General features: G+C 47.4%; 1 protein-coding gene across 1 annotated transcript in view; it reads left to right on the top strand.

The window, feature by feature from the left end:
* The first annotated feature begins 358 nt into the window (after positions 1-358).
* HRH1 (histamine receptor H1) overlaps positions 359-23,620 on the top strand; it is an 85,882-nt gene continuing 62,620 nt past the window's right edge. The window contains exon 1 of the mRNA XM_019651023.1: positions 359-452. The gene's annotated coding sequence lies outside the window, so the exon portion shown is untranslated. The remainder of the gene's footprint in view (positions 453-23,620) is intronic.

Below are 23,620 nucleotides of genomic sequence, written 5' to 3'. Positions count from 1 at the left end.
CATCTCATTTCTGAGTATTTCTACCTCCACTTCTTTATCTTGACTTATCTACTTCTGTACTCACCAAGGTTCTTACCCTCCTTTCGCCTCTCTCCAAACCCAAGGAGCCGCCCCACCCTGCAGAGCCCGAGGCTGGGGTGCTCGGCGGGAGCAGCTCCGACCCTGGGGCAGGCTGTGTGAGAAAGTGTCCGTGCCCGAGGCGCCCTCCTGGCGCCCCCTCCCGGCGTGGGGCGGCCCTAGGAGCGCCAACAGGGAGGCCCGGGTGCAGCAAGCGGATGGGGCCTGGGTCTCCGCCTCCCTCCCCGGCTGGCCCCCTCCGGCGCGGCTCCTCCCCCGGCGCCCCGCCTCTCTAGTCCGCTCCTTCGGCGTCCCGGTAGCCGCAGCAGCCGAGCACCGAGCAGCCTGGCCGCCGCGGCTGCCACGCCACCAAACTTTCCCTGGAGCCTGCGCCGGTGAGTCGAGGCCGGGCGCGGGCAGGGCGCTGGCAGGGGCGCGAGCGGGACTGCAGCTGGGGGGGGTGAGGCTATGCGCCGGATAGGCTTGGGTCTGGGCATCCCCGCGGAGCAAAAGAGACCCCCGGAGCCGACCGGTGTGGGGTAGACGCGCGTGGGGGACCTTGGGACGTGGGCGGCTTGGGTAGGGTCCCGTGGCGCGGCTCGCTCCATGGCACCCTCCCAGATACTCAGCTCTGGCTTCAGCGCCCCGATGCGCAGACACCTGTGGATTTCCCCCGGGTTGGCCAGGGTGCACGCCCAGCGCCGCTGCCCCTGAGCTCCGACGCGAACAGGGCGAGTCTCCAGCTCTCCCAGAGCTGCCCCGGACTCGGCTTGGAGTTGAATGCTAACTGTAGTCCAAGTCCATCCGTTGACTGCGTTGTTAGTGTCAGGTGCTGAGCATCCATGATCTTTCAATTCTCCCTGTCGTTTGATGAACCAGGTGTTATTATACCCATTTCACAGAAAAGGAAACTGAGGCTCAGAGAGGGAAAGTTGTGCCCAGGAGCACCAACGAGTCAAGGCGAGAGCCAGGGTTTTGAGCCCAAGCCGGGCTGACCCACACTGCTTCACTTGCGGGCGAGCCCCAGGTTCAGCATCACCAGGGGTTGGGTGTGGGAAGCGTCAAGACCACTACCCATGGTCTCCCGCAGCCCTGCTACAAGCCCAGGTGACACGGACCACATCCTCCTCATTGCTCCGCGCGGAAGACCCTTTGGAAAAATTGGTGGCCATTACTGCCAGGGAGTGGATTTGGGTGGTACATCCAAGCTCATCGGGGCTGCTCCTTCAGGGCAAGGGTGAGAAGGCAACCACATTCTAGAAGTTGCTCTCCATTTTTCTGGAAGGAGCCAAGGAAGTCAGGAGCTGGAGCACAGCAGCTTTTCACAAAAGCCACTTTCCCTCTCTTGGTGATTACCCGCTTTGTCCCCCCCACCCCACCCCAAGAAGAACCCACCTGGAATCCCTGAGTCTCTCTCAAATGTTCGCTCTGCCTGGGAACTGGTAGCTCAGAGGTGCTCCAGGCAGGGGTTGCTGTCCTCCAGCAGGGGGCTCCCACCTCAGACCTGGAGCCCGACATGAGGGGTCAGTGTTAGGAGTAGTGTGATCAATGGCCCCTGGCGGGAATGTGCTTGGGAAACTCATTTTGTGATGGTGGGATAGGCCCCTGACTGGAGCACAGATGGGGTACATCTCCAGGGCATGAAGGAGAGAGGAGTTGGGGGTCAGATGGGGAGGGTCTTGAATCCCCCAATCTTGACTTTTATCTTGGAGGCAGCCAGGAACCAGCAGATGCTGGAAGAGGGAGAGTGGGTGGAATGATCAGTGTATCATTAAATCCCATTTAGTTCTCACAGCAGCCTAGCAAGGTAGGCACTATTATTACTAGCCTCATTGAACAGATAGCCTGTGAGGCTCAGAGAGGTCAAGTAACTTGCATGAGATTGCCCAGCTGATCTATGGCAGAGTTAGGATTTGAACACAGGTTTCACCTTCTTCCAGCTTATTAATGAAACTCAGGCTGCAGATGGGACCTTAGGTCCCTCCTGCTTGTGGCTGGCAGCAGCAAAAGTGAAGAATAGAGAGATGCCAGGCAACAGGGTCCCTGATGCCCCTGTGCCTCTACTCCTTTCTCTTTGGTAGGTGTTCTGTCACCCACAGGAATCCCTGACACCCCCGCCCCCCCATGTAAATACTCTAATATCTTCAGGGCTTGCTATACGCTCAAGGCGGCCTGAGACTGCCGGCTATCCCCTGGTGCTGGAAGAGTCTGTAGGGAAGCCTGGTAGCATTTTCAAGTGTGACAGAGAATCCTCTCAAGGTGGGAGATGGCTCGACACTGCCTGTCCATTTCAGAGCTGAGTGGAGGCTGGAGCTGCCTGCCAAGGACCCTGTAGCCCAGAGCAGTTTGGACAGTGCTGAGCTGGGAATGAATGGTCCCTCCTGGCCCTCAGCTGAGTGTCTGAGGTAGAAGGAACTTCCTCCCCTTGGACTCTGTCACAATTCCATGTTTGCACTTTCCTTTTTCAATCAAAAAGTGCCTGGTAGAAATGGTATGGCCTTTCCACCACAAAGAGGAGGCATAGCAAAGGGATAAAAGCATGGATTCTGGATCTGCCTCAAACCCCAGTGCTGTCACTTATGAGCTCTGTGGCCATGGGCAAGTTGCTACACCTCTCTGTTCTTCAGTTCCCAATTTTTGGAATAGGAGTGTTCATAACACCTTTCTCACTGGGTTGGTGAGAGAATTGTGTTCATAAGCATGAAGCACCTAAATAGTGCCATGTAATACATAAAAGTGCTATTTAAATGTTAGTTGTCGTTAGTGTCACTATGAAGGTCAAACAGGCTGTGTATCTTGGCTGTGCCACCTGCAAGCCTCTTGCTTTCTTCTCTTTAAAGTGACACTAGGTCTAGAGTTAGATATAAGTGTGTCCCAGAAGTCTTAGTGCAGCCTCAAGCTTTAAATAGGCTGAAACCCAAAGCCTCAGTGCAGACTTAAATTATGGTGCTGTTCTAGGTGGGCACTCAGGAAACGCTGGGCATTGCCATGACTGTCACTCTTATGGCTAAACTCACTCCTTCACCTATAGCTTGAACTTTATGCTCTGGCTTTGTTCTGAGGGGCATAGATTTGGGAGTTTTCTGGCTTGTGCGGTCTTTATGTCTTTCAAGCCAGGTTTTCTCTTCGTGGTCATTGCTCAGGTCCCCAAGGGACAAGTGTGGGCCTCTTGGTGGTTGTGGGATGTCAGAGGGTCTGTAAGGTCTACCGACAGCTGCCCTGTCCTCACCAAGACAAAGGTGGCAACAGAATACACCACCCCAGCTTCCTTTCAGATTGTCTCACTGATGGGATATTTTGTGCACCTTCCTGGTAAAGTGGACATATCCAGAGTTCTGAAATTTTTATTTGCTTAAAAACAGAATGGTAGAGTAAAACAGCAACAACAAAAAAGTTCAGGATTAGAACTCCAGCTTTGGCCCTTTGGGTTGAATGACCTTGGACATCAGTTTCCTCATCTGGAGAGTGGCTCTTAATCATATTTTCCAGTGTCTGTTTCTCAGGATTAATGCCAGGATAGCAGAGAAAAGAAGGGGGCGGGGGGAAGCAGATGGTATAAATGGCAGAGAATTACTTGCAATTGTAAGTAATTCTCATTAGCATTCAGTACGGGCATTAGCTGTAATTGCTCCTGATCCAAGACGTTTTATCTGAAAGGTGTACCTGGCAGAAGACCATTGAAGCCCTGGTCACCTGCTGCCCTCCCTTTCACAGTGACGCTGAGAATTTCTGAATTGCGGGAGGCAATTATAATAAAGCTCCCACATCTGATTTATAAGTGACTCACTTCTGCCATTAATGGTAGCAGAGGACTCACTGGGAACAATGCCACTGATGCTGTGGGAGGGGAGTCCAGGATGCCTCTCTTTTATGCATTCATCTTCCCTGTTGTAATTCTCCAGTGATAATGCACGAGGATCACATGGGCCAGGATCGAAGCTGACAGCTCTCCATTTGTGAAGCAGCTTGGCTAGCCAGGCCCATTGAAATGTGATGCTGTCAGCAGAATGGATGTTAGAAATCATTACATCACGGCAGAGAGAATGGAGCAGAGGCGCTTGAGGAAGGCACTGCCAGGGAATTCTTAAAAGCATGGACTCTAGTGTCCCACAGACCTGAGTTTGAATCTGGCTCTGCCAGCTTGTTAGTTGTGGTATGATTTTTGACTATCTTCCCAACTAGATTCTTAGCTGTGATAGAGCAGGGACCATGTGCATCTTAGTCACCAGGATATTCACGGCTCCTAGCACTTAGAAGGAGCTCATGCATGCCGAATACATAAAGGACTCTAGGAATGACAAGTTGCTTGATTGAGCCTCAGCTTTTTCATCTGTAAAATGGGGCTAACCTAGCACCTGCCTTGTAGGTTGTTGTGAGTTACCCACAGAATAAGCACCCGGTGCTGCCCCTGATGACAAATTGATGAGCAGAAGCAAGGACACAGCTGGCCTCATCTGGGAGAGAAAACTTCCCCCACCTTCAGACCAAAAAGGGGCAATAATGCTCGTCATAAGAATCCGTATGTTTATATAGCACTCTGCAAAGGGCTTTCCTATCCATTGACTCCTAATAACTAGACAGAATGGCTATCCCTGTTTTACAGGTGAGGAAACTGAGGTCGAGAGGGGTGGGTGGAATGCCCAGAGTCACACATTTTAGAAGCAACAAGAGCTGGAATGTGAACCTGGGCTGCTCTGATCTTCTGGCTGTTACAGCTGAGCTCTCTATTGCCCCATAGAGGGTAGAAGTATTTTGTCTTCCATGAACATGGTATCTCTCTTCATTAGGATATCTTTAACTTCTTGTGGTATAGTTTCCTAATTTTCCCTTAGAGGCCTTGCACATCTTTTGTTAGATGTATTCCTAGACAGCTGATAGTTTGCATGCTATTGTAAATTTTATATATATGTATATTATACATATAATATATATATATAATGTGTATATATATATATTACACACACACACACACACACACACATGGTGCCAAAAAAATGTATACACATTGTAAGAAAGGAAAAAACTATTAAAATTATGCTGATGGGAACCATTTTGAGCACCTCTTGTAATTGCAGAAGTCAAACGTGACTTGTATTCATCTTTTGTTATTGGTGTATATTGAGTATTACAATTTTAATACAGTTTTTTCCTTTCTTAAAATGTGTATACATATTTTTGGCACCATGTGTGTGTGTGTGTGTGTGTGTGTGTGTGTGTGTATAATTTGTTATGCTCTATTGCAGCGGTTCTCAACCTGTGGGTCGCAACCCCTTTGGGGGTCGAACGACCCTTTCATAGGGGTCGTTGGGCACTCGTAGGTGGGCGTATCTGCATGTGGGCCTGGAGATGGATAGAGGAGCGGTGTCTCAATTCCTAAGACCATCGAAAACATGTGTTTTCCGATGGTCTTAGGCAACCCCTGTGAAAGGTTGAGAACCGCTGCTCTATTGGTTACTTTTTGGAAAAATAAGTTTGCATTTTGCATATTGATTTAGATCCAGAAATCTTGCTAAACTCTCTTTACTAATTCAAAAAAATGTATTTGTAGAGTATTTTTGGAAACACTGTGTAGACTATTGTAGGAGGTACAAATTAACAGTTTTGTTTCTTCCTTTCTAATCCTTTCATTCCTTTTTTTTATTTTTTATTTTTTATTATTTTTATTTTATTCTTGCCTTACTGCCCTGGTCAAGACCTCAATACAAGAATGAATTAAAAAGGATAGTGGACATCTTGCCTTTTTCAGCTCTTAGGGAGGAGCTGTCTGCATTTGACAATAAGATGTAATATTTACTCTAGTGTTTTGGTACATAATCTTTATCAGATTAAAGAAGCTCTTTTCTATTCCAAGTTTGCTGAGTGTTTCTTTTCTTTTTTAGTCATAAATGGAAGTAGAGTTTTAAACAGATGTTTTCTCTGCATCCGCTCAGATGGGCACATGATTTTTACTTGTTGATCTGTTAACATGGTGAAGTACCACTGATTATTGCTTTTCTGGAATAAATCCAACTCGGGTCATCCTGTAGCATCTTTGTTGCTGGATTGTTTTTGCTCATCTTTTTCTTTAGAATTTTAAGATCATGAGTTCATGAGTGAGATCCACTGGCCATTTTCCTTTCTGGTGCTTGCTTGTCAGACTTTGGTATCAAGGTTATGATTGGCCTCATGAAACGAAGTGAGCAGTGCTCCCACTTTTTCAGTTCCCTAAGAGAGATTGTGCAAGCTGGGTATTGCTCTAGTTGTGTGTTCAGTGGAACTCACCAGGGAGGCCCCCCAGTGGGTGGAAGATAAAGTAGAGGGTGGGGAGGGCAGCTGGATTCAACTCAGTCTAAGGAGGAACTTTGCAACAGCGTGAGGCTGAGGCTGCCTCAGGCAGGAGTGCACAGGGACCATGACCCCATCTGTCCTGAGTGCTGCAAGGAGAGCTCAGCCTTGGGTACTGGGTAGGGTTCTTCCAACCAAGCATCACGGATGAAGGGAGCTCCGCCCAGCGTGAAAGTCTGACGCCCATGAGCGCCTCTCGAGTCTCCTCCTGCTTCTAAAATTGCTGGGGCTGCCAACAATGTACTTGCCGTGAATTATTATTCCCTGTTGCCCACAGATGGAGGGACCTGACTCCGTGGACCATTCTTCTTCCAGTTGGCAGGAGAGGCTTTCCCTGTCTATGGTATCACTTTGCCTGGAATCCCTGGATTATAACCTGGGGCTATATCCCTCCTACTAATTATATCCCGTCCCCCACCTCGAGGTGGCTAGATTTGGGCAAATTTCTCAGCCGAATCTTCCCTCAATTTTTCTTTTACTGAAGTGCCAGGCACGGTGCTAATTTATATCATCTCTCTTAATCCCGCTGTGAGGTAGTTACTATTACCCCCATCATTCAGATTAGGAAAACAAGATTTCTAGTTGTCATTGTTTTAATGGTTTCATATTTCACGCTGAATTATCATTCTCTAACCCGTTTGGGTTTGGGTGTAAGATAAAGATCTAACTTAATTTTTTATTCACATGTTTAACCGGTTGTCCCCATCCTTGTTTACCGACTCTTTCTTCCTTGCCTCACCCATGCCACCTGTATCAGACCCTGATTTACTCCCTGTGTTCCATTGCAGAGCTGCGGCACTGCACAACCCCAGGTGGCACCAATCCACATGGTTTTCTGTGTGGGGCCTCAGGATGTGTAATCTGGAAGCCCTGTCATTAATAGCAGGTCTCTTTCCAGGCTGTCTGCTCTGGTCTTGAACTTTCTTCTAATTCTAGTGTCAACTATCAGGCAGGGTCATGGCAGGAAACAGAGGGTTGACACCCAGCAGGGCACAGCACGGATGGAGGGGAGGAGTGGGGATTCGTGCGACGCTGCTTTGATGATTAATCTGTACAGTGTATGTTTTCATAGCAGGCAAAGGCATCTGCTAGCCCTTTCTTTTTTTGTTTTTTTCTTGCAAACTTTCTAGGCAATTTTCACTCCGTTCATTATCATTATTTCACGGAAACTTCATTTATTTACTAGTTGGCATTTGTCTGTTTGTGGAGAGGATCATTATTAAATAAATCTGCCTGCCCCTCCCCTCTGCCTGAGCCCGTGTGCAGTGCATGTCCACACATGTGGTCTGGAGCGTCTGCCAGTGTGACTGCTGATCCTGGGCCCATAATGAAAGCCTCATTTTCTTTCCCCTGTCCATGGCCTTTAACTGCTTGTGTGGCAGGTCCAGCCTGATGGGCCTCATATGGGCCTCTGGTAGACCCCAGTTCCAGCCTCCCTGGAGAATGATGGTCTAGCTCTTCAAAGCACCTCCCAAGGGCTCCCCAGAACAAGTATGGGGGAAACCATGAATTCTACCTTTAAATCAGACCAGCACAATCTCCTGAAAACAAGTTCGTGTGAGGCAGAAAGAGACAGAGAGACAGAGTGTAATTATAGATGTAAATTCAATTATATCAATGATACTTATAAATTCAGTTTTCAGTTGTGAGGAAAGGTTCAGGACCAGATGACGTAGGTTTCTATCTAGCTCCAACAGTCTCCAGAGTGTGTCCCTGGTAAGTCATCCGGCCTTTCTCTGCCTGATTCCCGCAACTTGAAAGTGGAGTTGGTGACTGTAATATCCGACAGGATTGTTATGAGCACTCAGTGAATCATGAAGTTCCAAAGAATTAATACTTGAAAAGCATTTACAGCAGAGCCTGGCAACTCATAAGTGTTTGTTAAATAAACCAATTAATAAGCAAAGGTATTATATGGATTTCTTTTCTTCCAAGAAACTGGGAGTCATTTTGTCACGTTCCAAAACAAATCCCATTGGGGTTTCTTAATTTGAAATCATAGTGATCCTATACACAATTTCTGACCTGCCTCGCATGATTAGTGTTTTCTGTGTAAAGATGTTATCCCTCAATTTAGACTGGAAGCTCCTTGAGGCATGCTGCATATGCCACTTTACTGAAGCTCTCCGAGTGCTAGAACCTAGAGGCCAGTGGGTTGGGTGGCAGTAGGTGGGGTTTCAGAGTCTGGACCTGGACTCATATCCTGATGCCATCTTTGGCCTCGGAGGAAGCATTTTAACCTCCCTGGCCTCTGTTTCCTCATCTGTAAAAGGGGAATAATAATAATGCTTATCTCACAGCATTATTGAGAGCCTCTTCCCCCAGATCTTGCAATGACTGATGCCTTTTCATCACTGAGGACTCCACCCCAATGTAGTCACTCTCCATTGATTTTCTTCACAGCCCCCCCCCCCCGATTGCCAGCTCCAAGAGTATAGGGATGTCATCTGCCTGGATCACTGCTCTACCTGCAGTGCCTTGTCAATTAGTACCTGGCACCTAGTAGGTGTGCAATAAAAATGTATTGGATGAAGGAAGTAAGATCACAGCTAGACCCTTAAAGACAAGGGCATGCCCAGATTGTGCAAATGGTGGTGAAGACAAGATGGTGACTGTCCCTGGCACTTTGTAGCATTCACACACCTGAAAGTGCTATTGGGCACTTTGGAAGTTGTAAGAAACCCTGAGCAAAGATGAGCTCTTTTCACGGTTGTATCAGGAGCTCAATAAATATTTGTCGGTCATTTATTGATTGATTCTCACAGCATCCAGCACTGGGCTTGACTGAAACCCTAAGAAGCTCCATTGATGAGTCAAAAATACAGGACAGATTTTTCTCCCGCTGCTCAGTCCTGTTGGTGGGGGTGGGAGGAGATGGTAAATAGCACTGCTTTGCTGGCCTGTGCTCTAGACCAGGGGTCGGCAAACTGCGGCTCGCGAGCCACATGCGGCTCTTTGGGTACGTACATGTGGCTCTGAAGTAAAATTGAAAATGAAAATAAAACTGTCGTACTTTCATTTATAAAAATTTTAAAGGATATTATTCACATAATGATGATTTCATTTATTTTATGGCTCTTGAATAATTTTTAAATTGTTGTGAGGGACAGGATTGGCTCTTCTGTCTCAAAAGTTTGCTAACCCCTGTTCTAGACCAACTGAAAATTAAGACAGAGCAAGGCAGCTGGAGAACAAAATGTCACTGCTATTACTGATCAGAGTGACATTGGAGCACGTGGGCTGGTGAATGCTGAAAGCCAAAATTAGGTGGGTTTCCCTACCTGCCCCTGTGCAGGAAGTGCCCTGGGCCCCTGCAAGGGACAGCCCCTTCTCCTTCCTGGCAGAGAGCAGGATCACACACGTGCTTCCTGCAGGCAGGCTGGCTCCTAAGAAAAGCAGAAAAGGGCCTGAGTTTTACTTGCCTGTTGCATCTCTCAGACTCACTCATAAATACGCAGTGCCATGCACAGAGCCTGGGGAGAGCAAATGAGGAGGGGGGGTGAAGCTAGAGAAGCTCCCATTACATGGAAAGAAACATGAGGAAGGAAACAGAGCAAGAAGCCCCCTGGGGTGGGGAGGTGAGCTCAAGAGAGGCAGGGAGATCTAGAGGCCTCTGATGCCTGTTGATTCTGTGTAGCAGCGGAGTATGAAAGAGAGTTCCTGACCTTTCTGACCCCTCGCACCCAGCTGATCAAGGAAAGGAACTTCCTGGCCAAGGCTTTCCATTCATTATGTCACCCAATCTTCTGGACAGCCCTGTGAGATAGGTATTAGTATGCCTATTTTATAGATAAGAAAACTGAAGCTAGAGCTATTGACTAACTTATACTAGAGTGAAACAGGGGAGACCCATATGGAGGCTATTGCTGTCATCCAGATGAGAGAGGGTGGTCTCTTGCGCCAGGGAGTGGTATCGATGGAGAGAGATGGACAGTTTGAGACTGTTTCGGAGAGGATGCATTAGGATTGATAGGTGGGTGAGGTGGTGAGACTGGGTGGGGCATTAGTGGAGGACAGTGTTAAAGCAGTGCTGTTGGTAACTTGTGGGGTTTTTGTTTTTTGTTTTGTTTTGGGATTTTTTTTTGCACTTTGGGTAGAATAGACATGACCCTCCTGAGCAACAATTATTCAGAGAATTAAGAATTCCATAGGCACCACATCTGCACATCCCAGCGGAACTGAAACTGATGACCACTCACTCTTAATTGGAAGTGCTAGTTGGAGCGTGCGTGCTTAGAGAGAATTAAAACATGCAGGGCTGAGGTGGGGGTGCTAAAGGGAAAAGATACTTGGGTCAGTAGGACGTTTTGTAAGGAAATGAGTCTGGAGACACCCCCTCCCCCATTTCCTTCTTCCCTTAGAGGTGGCAGTTGCTACAACCCACTGCTTTGCCATGTTCCCAGAGCCCAGCCCACCCCTCCTCATCCCTATCCCAGCCTGAGATTAGGCCTTGTCCTCCCTTCCCAGGACCCCTAACACAGCTTCCTGCCCCCAGGTAACCCCCTGCTGTCCCCAGGGTTGAATCTGATCATGTCACTTCCCTGCTCAAAATCCAGTGGCAGTCTCTGCAGCCATTAAGTAGAATGAAACCTGAGCTGCACCACCCGCAAAGATGCCTTGATAAATGTATCGTTAAGTGAAAAGAGGAGGTGGCAGACACTGACAGCATAAGTTGGCAGAGTGTAATGATCAAAAGAATGGGCTTTGGGGCCACACTGAGTTTGAATCCCAGCTCTGCCGCTTAGTGGCTATTTGACCAGGAGCAAGATCTTAACTTCTCTGTGTCTCCGATTCCTCATCTGAACAATGGAAATAGGGTTGTGGGGACTAAAAAGGCAGTAATATAATACATCTGAGGTGCTTAGCCCAGTGCTTGGCTCCCAGTACCACTCAATAAATGTCTGCTATCATTATTATGGCCATATCAATGGTCATAATTATATATGTTCACATACATTTACATACACCTCCCTCCCTTTTCACCTCATTCTTCAGGACTTAGATTGGAAGTCTCCTTTGCTAGGAAGCCTTCCCTGAACATACCCCACCAAAACTGGGTTAGGACCCTTGTATGGGCTCACAGCGTCCCCTGGACTTGCATCTACCACACACATATTACTCCTTAGTGTAACCGTCTGTCTCCCCATGGCAGCCTAAGTACATGGGCTGTGGCTTCCCATTATAGTCCTGGTAGCCGTCACAGTGCTAGGGGCATGGTAAGCCCTCAGGAAATTCTTGTTGAGTGAATGAATGAGTGTGATCAGGGCTTTGAAACATAAGTTTTTAATGGATAGAGATATGGAGGAAGGACATTCCGGGGGGGGGGGAACAGCAGAAGCTGAGGCACAGAGGTGAGAAGGAGCAAGCTTCAGGAAGAGTGAGTGGCCTGGTCAGGTATTGTTTTGTTAAAAGTCACAGAGTGTGGCAGATGATGTGATATCATGTATAGAAAACCCTAAAGACTCTGCCAAAAAAACTATTAGAACAAATACATGAATTCATTAAAGTTGCAGGATACAAAATTAATATACAGAAATCTATTGCATTTGTATATACTAATAATGAACTATCAGAAGGAGAAATTAAGAAATTATTCACAATTGCATCAAAAAAATACAATGCCTTGAAATAAATGTGAAAAAGGAGGTAAAAGACCTGTACTATGAAGACTGTAAGACACGGAAGAAAGAAATTGAAGAGAGCACAAATAAATGAAAGGATATACTGTGCTCATGGATTAGAAGGTTAATATGTTAAAATATCCACACTACCCAAAGAAATATACAGATTCAATGGAATCCCTATCAAAATACCAATGACATTCTCCTCAGAACTAGATCAAATAATCATAAAATTTATATGGAATCTGAAAGACCCCAAATAGCCACAGTAATCTTGAGAAAGAAGAACAAAGTTGGAGGTATCATGCTCCCTGGTTTCAAACTACACTCTAAAGCTACAACAACCAAAGCAGTGTGGCCCTGCCATAAACTAGACACATAGATCAATGGAACAGAATAGAGTGCCCAGAAATAAACCCTCGCTTATGTGGTCAATTAATCTTTGGCAAAGGAGGCAAGAACATACAATAGGGAAATGACAGTCCCTGCAACAAGTGATATTGGGAAAACTGGATGAATACATGCAAAAAAATTGAAACTGGACCACTTTCTTACACCGTATATAAAAATTAACTCAAAATAGATTAAAATGTCAGGGCTTAAATGTAAGACCTGAATCCATAAAACTCATAGAAGAAAACATAGGCAGTAAACTCTTTGACATTGCTCTTAACACTATCTTCTTGAACAGATCACCTTGGGCAAGGGGAACAAAAGAAAAAATAAACACATGGGACTACATCAAACTAAAAAGTTTCTGCACAGAGAAGGAAACCATCAACAAAATGAAAAGACAACCTACTGAATGGGAAAAGATATTTGCAAATTATGTATCCAATAAGGGGTTAATGTGTGTGTGTGTGTGTGTGTGTGTGTGTGTGTATAACTCACACAACTTGACATAAAAAAATATTCTAATTTAAAAATGGGCAGGGGGCTGGCTGAGTGGCTCAGGTGGTTAAGAGCGCGAGCTCTGAGCAACAGAGTCGCCAGTTCGATTCCCACATGGGCCAGTGAGTTGCGTCCAAGCTGAGCTACTGCTGAGCTACCAACAGGTGGCAGGATGGTTCAGCTGGTGAGAGCATGTGCTCCTAACAGCAAGGTTGCTGGTTCGACTTCCACATGGGATGGTGGGCTACACCCACCCGCAACTAAGATTGAACATGGCACCTTGAGCTGAGCGGCCGCAAGCTGCCGACGGGTGGCCAGATGGCGACTGGACTTGGAGCTGAGCTAGCTGTGCCCTCCACAACTAAGACTGAATGACAACAACTTGGTTGTTCCTCTTTCCCCATTCCCCAATAAAATCTGAAAAAAAACAAACAAAAATGGGCAGAGACTATTTCTGAATAGATATTTTCCAAAGAAGATATACAATTGGCCATCAGGTATGTGAAAAGTTGCTCAGCATCACCAATCATCAGGGAAATGCAAATTAAAACCACAATGATATCATTTCATACCTGTCAGTATGGCTATTATCAAAAAGCCAACAAATAACAAGTATTGGTGAGGATGTGGAGAAAAGGATACCTTTGTACACTTTGGATACCCAAAGGATACCAAAGTGTATCCAAGGATACCAAAGTGGATACCCAAAGGATACCTTTGGGATTGTAAATTGGTGCAGCCACTATGGAAAACAGTATGGAAGTTCCTCAAGACATTAAAAATGAAACTACCATATGATCCAGAAATTCTGCTTGTGGGTATTTATCTGAAGAAAACACTAATTTGAAAAGCTATATTCACCCCTATGTTCATTGCAGCATTCCTAGTAATAGTCAAATATGAAAGCAACCATGGTGTCCATCAACAGATGAATGGATAAAGAAGTGGTGGCACATATACACAATGGGATGTTACTCAGCAATAAAAAAGAATGAAATCTTACCATTTGTGACAACAAATGACGGACCTAGAGGGTACTATGCTAAGTGAAATAAGTCAGAGAAAGATAAATGTCATATTATCTCACTTATATGTGGAATCTAAAACAAACAAACAAATAAAACAAAACAGAAACAGACTCTTAAATACTGAGAACAAACTGATGGTTGCCAGAGGGGAGAGGGTGGGAGGATGAGTGAAAAAGAAGGGGAATAAGAGGCACAAATTTCCAGTTATAAAATATATAAGTTATGGGGATGTAGGGTACAGCACAGGGAGTAGTCAATAATATCCTAATAACTTTGCTCAGTGACAGATGGTTACTAGATTTATTGTGGTGATCACATCGTAAGGTATATAAACATTGAATCACTTGGTTGTACACCTGAAACTAATCTAATATTGTATGCCAACTATATTTCAATTTGAAAACATCACAGAGTGTGATCAGGGATGGTAACAGATAGTAATAAGGTGGGAAAATTGGGTAGGGAGCATAAACAATATTCCGTGTGAAGAAAAGTCGATATGATGAGGTGGGCATGGAGAGGACAGGGATGTTTTGAGAGGTATCACCCTCTTTTTTTCATTTATACCCTGACTGGTTTAGGTGCTTCTCTTGCACCATGTATCAAAATGTAAAATAAATACCTGCTTCCCCTGTCTCATTCTATCACTAGACTGTAAACTCTTTGAGAGATGGAAATTTTATGGTGTTTTTTTCTAAAACTCTCCTTGCCCACTATGATAAGCTTTTTCATCCTCCACACCTCTTTCCTCTGCCACACACAGCTACAGACATAGACTGTGCTGTGCATTCTGATGTCTGGATCTTTGGAGAAGTCCCCCCAGTTCTTGTGGGAGTCCAGGATTTATAGCTTCTCCCCTCAATCAAACGCATGCATGTGACTCCACTTCCTTTAAGGAGTTCTTTGAATCCAACTGGAAACAGGAACAGGTGTGCAATTTATTCCTGGGTCAGGGGCTGACATTGGCCTTTTGACCGTGGCTGGCAGAAGACAAAGTTCTCACTTACGTTCTTGGGGCTGAATGGAATCCTTGCTAAACCCAAACAGGCAGCACGTAGGCCAGCAGCAGAGGCACAGAAAGGGAAAGCTGCAGTTGGGGTCTGTTCATGGGGCTTGTGTTCCCACTGGGTTCTGGGGATGCAGCGGGGGCATAGAGACACAGCCGTGCCTTTCCAGGGTGGTGGAGAAAGCAGATGCTGGACAAGCAACAGCAGAGCAGGATGTGATATTCTCGGATGGGGAAGCACAGTGCTAGGGAGGCTCAGAGAGGCTGCAACTGGCCCACGGTCATACAGCTAGTTTAGCCAACAGGAGTTTGAGCTGAAATACTCTGATCTCTTTCCTCTGTGCTAAGAAGCCCGTTAAGGTATGATGCTAAATGCCTGAAACATTTTTGGAAATTGCTCAGCCTCATATAAGGCTCCGGATTCTTCACTTGGTGCCTCAGCTTGCATTTGTCTATTCATTCCCTCCTCCTATAAATATACAAAGTGGATGTTTCTAGGTGCTCGACTCTGTACCCTTTTTCTTGAGTTCCAGGCTCGATAGCAGGAATGAATCACAAAAGCAAGCTTTGAGTTTCGATGTTGAGTGCTTGCTGATACCCAGAGATTTTTGTTGTTTTCTCTATGTTAGAAGCAGAAAAAAAACACACTGATGAATTGGGAAGAAAACTCAGGTGAAACGTTTGGCTGTGCAGATTGAGGTGGAAAGCTTGAGTGAGTTACACGGGTTTGGACACCCCAGGTTTGGAGCTGACATGGGGACAGGTTGCCCTATCAGCACCGAGTTCTGTAATGGGGAGCATATCATACCCATTCTAGACACTGAGGACTTTCTCTGCATCCTTAGTCGCTAAGAGAAACCAAGCATTTTTCTGATGAATGCATTGTACTCCCTTTCATCTCAGACACACAGCTGTGTGTCTACTATCCGCACGCTAAATGTCACTTTGAAAATGCTGAAGTTGGGAGCCAATCCCAACTTCTTGGCTTATTGCTTTACAGGGTTGCCCTCCTGCACCTCGCTAACATCACCTAGCACAAGGCAATGGGAATGAGGGCACGTATTGAGCATCTGTTATGTATTAGACATTGCTTTCTTTTTATTATCTCACTTGTTCCTCTAAAGAGCCTTGAGAGGTCAGACTGTTGTCCTGTCTTAGAGACGAGGAGCCCAGGGTCACACACTTAAAAGTGGAGGAACCAGGATGCAAAGCCAGACCTGACTCCCAGCCGCATGCTCTTTACCACCTTTGTTTAGGGGAAGTTAGAGCTTCAAGAGACTTTGAAAGATGATGGAGGCAGGTCTCTCCTTCAGGGGAGAAACGGGCAGTGCACAGGGGCCAACAGAGGGAAGGCGACTTGCGCAGGGTCACACCTCCTGTGATGGCAGAGCTGGCTCTAGAGCCCGGCTCCTGGCCTCTGCGGACACCACTGCTGGCTTCCGGCAGACTGCTCTCTTTCTGTGGCTTCCCGCGTCAAATCTAGGCCCAGCCGGAGTGTTGTTCATAGGCTCTTCACACCCGGGCCCTGGATGCCATTCGCATGCATCCCCGTCACTCACCCCAGACTCTTCACTTGCCCCGCCCACGCTGGACAGCTCATCCTTCTCCAGACATGCCTCATGCTTCCTCACCGCCACATCTTTGCTAACAACATACCCTCTGCCCACCCAAACCCTAAGTCCCCATTGAATTGTACACTTAACAAGAGAGTTTTATTCTGGTGTGTGAGTGCGCACGCGCGCAAGCGTGTGTGTGTGTGTGTGTGTGTGTGTGTGTGTGTGTGAGAAAATATAAGTAAGAAAATGAGTGACTCATATGGTATGTAAATTGTATCTCAATATAGCTGTTTAAAAAAAGAGAGGGGTCCCAGGGATGCCTGTTTCAAGTTCCCCCTTCCGTGGTGCCTCTTCCAGGGAGGCTTCCCTGGTGGCAGGTTGTTTGGGGTTGCAGGGACTACAGACTTGCCCACGTTAGCCTTGGCTAATGGGGTTTGGTGTCTGGATAGATGGGGATGTAAGAAGATAGAAAACAGTGTCACCACCATCATGCCAGGCCCCATGGGGAACTGGACACTCATTTGAATCTGCTGGAGACCCATTAGCCTGTCTTCCCTGCAGCAGTGACTGCTGCGTCCCACTGTACTGCTGGGACAACGAGGGACCTCTGTTTTGGCTGTTCCTGCTCAGGCCAACTGACTCTTCCCTATTCTGTGCTCTACCTTTCATTCATTCAACAAACACTTATTGAGCACCTATACTATGTGGCTGGCTTCCTGTAGGCACTCGGGATACTCTTTAGAACAAGGTAGAAACCTGCCCAGGTGGAGCTTATATTCTACCTCCTGGCTTCTCCTGGTCTGTGACATCTTTTGTCTTGTGGCTTCTCCTGGCCCATGACACCTTTGTCCCATGACTTCTGTGGCCCATGATGTCTGTTGTCCCATGGCTTGTGCTGGCCCCTGACATCTGTTGTTCTATGATATCCGTGGCCTCTTGACTTCTGTGGCTATGTGGCATTTGATTTCTGCCCCTATCCCTACCAGCTTCTGCTGTTGTTTATGTTTCACCTTCAACCTATCAAGAGGGAATCTTATTATTTCAGTTATCCAGTATCCAGTTGTCCAGAAATTCTGCCCTAGGCCACCCCATAGGTAATGCATGAATGACTGTCAAGGGCTGGTCTGGGTGCTGAGATACAGGGATGAACAAGATGGATGGAAAGTCCTGCCTTTCTAGAGCTTATGCGCTAGTGGAGGGCCAGGCAAGAAATACTACATCAACAAATGAATGTAAAATGCAGTGTTAGAACAATAAGTGATAAGGGTGGGAGAATGGGAGGGTCCTTTTACATAAGATGGGGGGGGCAGCACTGGAACCAATGAGGCCTGAAGCATGATCATATATGAAAGGAAAGCGTTCTGGGTAGAGGGAACAGCAAGGCCCTGCGCTGGAAGTGGTTTGGAATGTTCTAGAAAGAGCAAGAAGGCCGGAGTGGTTGGAGCAGAGTGAGCGAGGGCAAGTATAGTGGATGGGGTCAGAGAGGTCACAGGGGCCGATGTGCAGGGTCTTGTCATCCATTGTGAGGACATGGCTTTTGTTCAGAAGACATAACCATTTAGAGGGCTTTGAGCCTCTAATGACACAATCAGTGTGTGTAGGACAGCATGGCCTTGGCTGCTGCGTGGATGATACCCTGAAGGAAGGGAGGAGCGACTCCGTGGGAGGACAGCTAATGCTGTCATTCAGGCAGGGGCCGTGGTAGCTTATACTAGGTATGACGTGGACGTGATGAGAAGTGATCAGCTTCCAGGTCTGTTTCGAAGGCAGAACTGAGAACAATGGACGCCTCTCTGATACACTTTCCCGTCACCCAGGTAGATGCAAGCACTGTCTCCTCTCAGCTCCCTAGGTACTTACCTTGGTGCCACTGATCTATAACTAGAGGAGCATAACCACGCCTCCTCCCATCCTCCCGGTACCATTGTGAGCATGCGGGGCCTTAGCTGGGCTCCTGCCACAAAGTGGATGCCTTGAAAACAAGAGCTGTGATTGTTAGGAGCACGGGGTGGGAGCAGCCTGCAAGGAGTACCTCTGGGCCAGACTTCTCTCAAGGGATCTGGGCAGCCCTTTACTGCACTCCAACCAGGAGCCTAGGGCTTTCCCCAACTTATTGCAGTCTTCACAGCCCTTGGGACAATGGGACACACCAATCCCATTCTGCAATAAGGGATTTATTGCAGAGAGGTGAAGGGATTCACCCAAGAGCCCATGGCAGGTGGCAGAGCTTGGGCCAGAACAAGTGACCCTTGGCCAAGAGACCAGGAGGCACAGTGAGTAAAGACCTGGTCTCAGGGCTCACGGAAATCAAGTTTGAAGCCTGGTTCTGCCGCTGACTGGCTGTGTGACCCTGGGAATGTCGCTACCCCTCTCTGTGCCTCAGTCTCCTTATCTTTAAAATGGGGCTATAATGGGTTGCTTGCCTGGTGGGGTGAGGAGTAACGGAGGTGATGGATGTGAAGTCTTGGACAGGACCCACAAAGACGGGCACTGAACAGATGAGAGAGCTCCCTTCCCTAAACCCAGGCCTGTGTCTCTGTGGCTCCTTCCTGGCATCTCTGCCAGCATTTTGAAGTAGATGCCTCATTGCCAGACGCTGTCATGGAAACCAAGAGATGGGGGACTAGGAGAAGTCCAGAGGAGGTATGGGGGAGGGGACATCATTCCCTTGCTCACCCTGTGGCCCACCTCAGCCAGCTCATTATAGCAGCGATGGCTCAAAGGAACAGAGTGGGGGCGGGAAACTAGGCCGAGGTGGAGGAGAAAAAGGCTGGCTGGGCGCTGCTGGAGGCTTTGTTCCTGTACGGAGTGGGGGGATACAGGGTACCACCTGTGGGGCCACTGGCAGCCACCTCCCAGGCGCCCCAAAGCTTGAGCAGGCTGGAGCCAGGATGTGACTCATTCTGGAATTGCTTGTTCATGTGCTGTTCTTTCTGTACTCTTTAAGAGGCAATACACTGAAGAGTGTAACAACCTTTGAAACACTCTTCCCACCCCATTTCTGTCAAGTCAGAGACGATGACCCTTCTGGCTGTTTCTCTGAATTGACAGCAAAATGAGTTGCTCACTGTCTTGTAAGCAAGAGCAGCTCTGTTTGGGGACCTGGTCTCCTATCCAGGTGTCCTTCAATAATTAGCTCCCTTTTGACACCCCGCCACTAGGAAAGGGCCCCACCCCCATTCTGCACACCCCAGCCCCCTGGGACTCCATCCCACTACTCTTACTGCCTCCTGTTTCCCCAACATGTGAACATCCTTAGGCCTCCCCCTCCCCCATGTAGAATACTTGGCTTCAGGCTTTGCAGCCTGGGAGGAACTCAATAGAGGCCGCTGGGCTCAGAGTTGCACAGAGCCGTGTTGGAATCCCCACTTGCTTTGCTGCTTGTACACTGTGTGACTGGTCAGTGGCCCCTGAGAGTCTCAGTTTTCTCATCTATTCAAGGCAAACCTGCTTCACAGGATTCAGGGAGTGAACCCAGATAAAGCACCTACAAGCTGCATTACTGTTATCACTTCACACCTTTCTTAAAATTCAGAAACAAAGGGAGCAGAAACACACACACACACACGCTTTGTTTATAAAATTAAATCGTTTCTGTTGAGGTAGAAAGAATCTGCTAAACTCTTTGTAGGAGATGAGGCCAGCTTTGGATCAGTTTGTCGAACATTTACCATGCACCTACTATGTACCAGGCTGTGTGCTAGGCACTGGGGAGACACAGAGGGACAAGGCAAGGCCCACGCTTTTTATCTTACAGCCTTGTGGGGGGAGGCAGACCTAGACTCAGGCAGATTTGTGTTCTGGTCTAGATGTTCCCGGGATTATGTGTGTGTGCAGAATCCGGGGTACGGGGAGCAGGGCAATTATCTCAGCCTGAGGGTGTGCCAGCAGGGTTTTGAAAAATGAGCAGGACTTCATTCAGCAAAATAATGTGAGGTGGGCTTTCCAGGCAGAATGTATAACCTGAGCAGAGCAAAATAGCATCCAAAACAGGATGGTATGTGCAGGAAAGTGTAAGGAGTTAGGTTTTACCAGAGCATAAAGTAAAGTTTAAGGGCAAGGGGTGGTGGCAGATGGACACGCCTAAGATAAGCAGCCTCCCTGTCTTGGTCTCACCTGGAATCTTTTTCTTTTCATTGCGACAATGAGTGGGAATTTCAGAGTTAGCGGAAGGGGCATGGAAGGGTCTGACTGCCCACTTATTGTCTGGAACCTGCTCTTCCTTGGGTGGTTCTAGGACCAGCAGCATGGACATCACTTGGGAGCTTGTTGGGGATGTAGAATCTCAGGCCTCACCCCAGACCTGCAGAACCAGAACTGCATTTTAACAAAGAGACACGTGTGCACAATACAGATTGAGGCACACACAATGCCAAGAAGCATTCAGACATTGCCCACTCTGCTTCCAGCCCCCTGGCAAAGGTGGGCCCTTTGCTTCTCAAGCAGTCCAGGGTCCCTGAAGAGGCATGTGTCATTGGTCTTAGAGGAGGACTAGAAGGGAATTGCTTCAACTCCGGTCTGACTCTAAAAGGGGAGACATCTGAGTCCCTTTTACTACCTCCCTGGGGCTCTTGCCTGGTCTGAAGCACATCTAAACACAACTCTCTTACTTATTCGGCAAGGGAAAAGCTCTTCTCTGTTCCTTGTTATAAACAGTCTTTACATAAAAGATACTTGGGCAAGACATTTGGCAGGTGCTGCATGGCTCCTTCTGAGAGATGGTTTAGCTTTAAGGACAGGGTACCCAGACCTTGTGTGTGTCACTTCCTCAACAGCCCCCATTTCTCATCTGTATGTTCTCTGGAGAAAGGGAACATGACTACAACTTCTCCCCCAGTTCCAAGGGCCATGAAAATCAGGCCAAGCAATTTGGACTTCTGCCAGGGGCACTTGGGAACCATTGAGGAGTTCTGAGGAGGGGAGTGGCAAATTGAATGTTGCTTGTTGAAAGGCCACTCTGCCTGCAGTGAGGAAGTGGCAAGAGGGTCTGGAGTGAGAAAGACAAGGCCTGGGTCTGGCCAGTGGCTCTGGTCGGCCCCACATCCCCAGCTTTCAGAGGGTCCATACTCAGAGGGTCCTGCTAAGCAGGCAGTGGCTTAAGGATTCTGACTTCATAGTCTGCTGGAGACTCAAGCAGCAGTTAAGTTTGAAGCAGCAACTTAAAATGGGCTGAGAATAAAATTTGGAACCCTCTTCAGGTCATATGTAGCTAATGAGACAATCTGTTTAGACCTGAACAGTGTAGGAGCTGCCAGCTGGAGTCTCAGCCTCTCCTGGGAACCCCTCCTGATTCTCACACCAGCCCCTGGGGTGAACACAGAAGCGCCTTATGTGGGACTCAGGACCTCAAGGCCCAGCTGAGAAAGGGGAAGAAGAAAGAGAAGCAGAGGCCCAGAAGTCCTTTTGTGAACCCACAAGGAACAAACTAGACCAGTATTTCCCAGAGTCGCTCTGTGGAATCCTAGATGAAAGGAAGTTCCATGGCTGAATACGTCTGGAAATGCTGTGTGTCATATTGAAAATACCTAGTAAAGTGTGGAGACTTTGAGTGGGACAGAACCTGGTTTTGAATCTCAGCTTCATTATTTACTGTGTGACCTTGGGCAATGCACTTCACTCCTTGGGTTCATTCACAGTCTCCTTGTCTACAGAGTGGGAATAATGATGACATAAAGTTATTATGAGGATTCAGGAGATAATGCATAGTGCATGTCTTGCACATTAGAAAACACTAAATAAAGGGTTGCTGTTAAATTGTTATTATATTTTTAATATTAAGTTATTAGTTATGCAAATTTATTTTAAATATGTAATTATCTTATGATTTTACCTTTAAAGACTGTGAGAAGTCCTGCAGTAAAATCTGCTTGACTTTGCCTAACCCAGTCTTTCTGAAATTTATTTGATCTAGGAGTCGCCTTTTTCACATAACATACAGGACTTTCCTAAGGAATTCATGCTCTGTGGAACTCTGAGAAATACTGATTTTTGTGTTTTGGAAATAGTATGGGGAAGCCAGTGTCTCTGAACCAGGAAGCAGTCTAAACATGGATCCTTCTGGATATAAAGAGCTGTGTTTCATCCCCATCTCCTCTTTCCTGCCAAGATCATCACGTGCCAGAATTGTAGGGCTGGAAGCAGAGGGTGAGACTTAAGAGTCTCCTCCAGGTCTTGGAAAACTCCTACTCATCCTTCAACACCTCATTCCAATGTTCACTATTCTCAGGCTTCCGTCTTGCCCAAACAGAAGAAGTTGGCCATTCCCACATGAGAAGGCCCATGTTCCTTAGTGTAAACCTGACACTCAGTGTGTATGCATTGAACCCCAGATTGAATCATAGTTATCTGTTATGTGGCTGTCTTCTCCCAGCTAGACTGTGAACTCTTTCAGGGCAGGTGTAATGTATGTGTCATCTCAACATTCTCAGATAGTACTTGATTAAGACCAGATTTCATCCATCACCTTCTAGGGATTCCTAATGACTCAGCCAAAGAGAGGAGGAGTGAAGACAGCTCTGGGCCTTCTCGGGCTGGGAGTCGCCATCTCAGCTGTGACAACTTGGCTGGTTCCATTGCCTTGGGGGAAAGAGTCAGTTCTCTCTGATTGCTAAGTGTATGATTCAAGATCTTCCTGGGGTCCCTGAGTGCAGAGGCCCAGGAAGCAGACGTTGAAAACTAGGATTCCTGTTGTAAAAGGGCAGAGAGAACCACAAAGGACTGACAACAAGAAAAGCCAGCTCCCAGGGCCCACTCCAGAGTTCATATACCATGAGCTATAAAACTGGTAGCTTATTGAGAACTAGGTGAGGACCTATAATGCTTAACCTGGGAAGGAGACAGCTGTCCCCAGCACTCCGAAGGCTGGAGGTGGGCCTAGTGCAAAGGGGCCTGGCTGGTTCTGAAGGACTCAGAGACCAGAGCTGGAGGTGGCTCCTGGCTGGTCCCCAAAGCTTAGGGACTCAGCCCAAGCATGCCAGGACCCCAGCAGTGATGGGAAAAGTAGGGAAGGTGAGCTCAAAGCTAGGGTGGAGACTGGGGGAGTTGTTGGGCACTGGACTGCCCCCCCTCCCCGCCCTGCCCCCTTTTCCCCTCCCCTGCCACCACCACCCAGGGCGACATTCAGTAGAGAATGAGTCC

The sequence above is a fragment of the Hipposideros armiger genome, unplaced genomic scaffold (genome assembly GCF_001890085.2).
Source record: "Hipposideros armiger isolate ML-2016 unplaced genomic scaffold, ASM189008v1 scaffold_152, whole genome shotgun sequence".
In the NCBI taxonomy this organism is placed as follows: Eukaryota; Metazoa; Chordata; class Mammalia; order Chiroptera; family Hipposideridae; genus Hipposideros; species Hipposideros armiger.
Note: the sequence above shows the minus strand (reverse complement) of the source record. Positions and strands in the feature narration are given on the sequence as shown.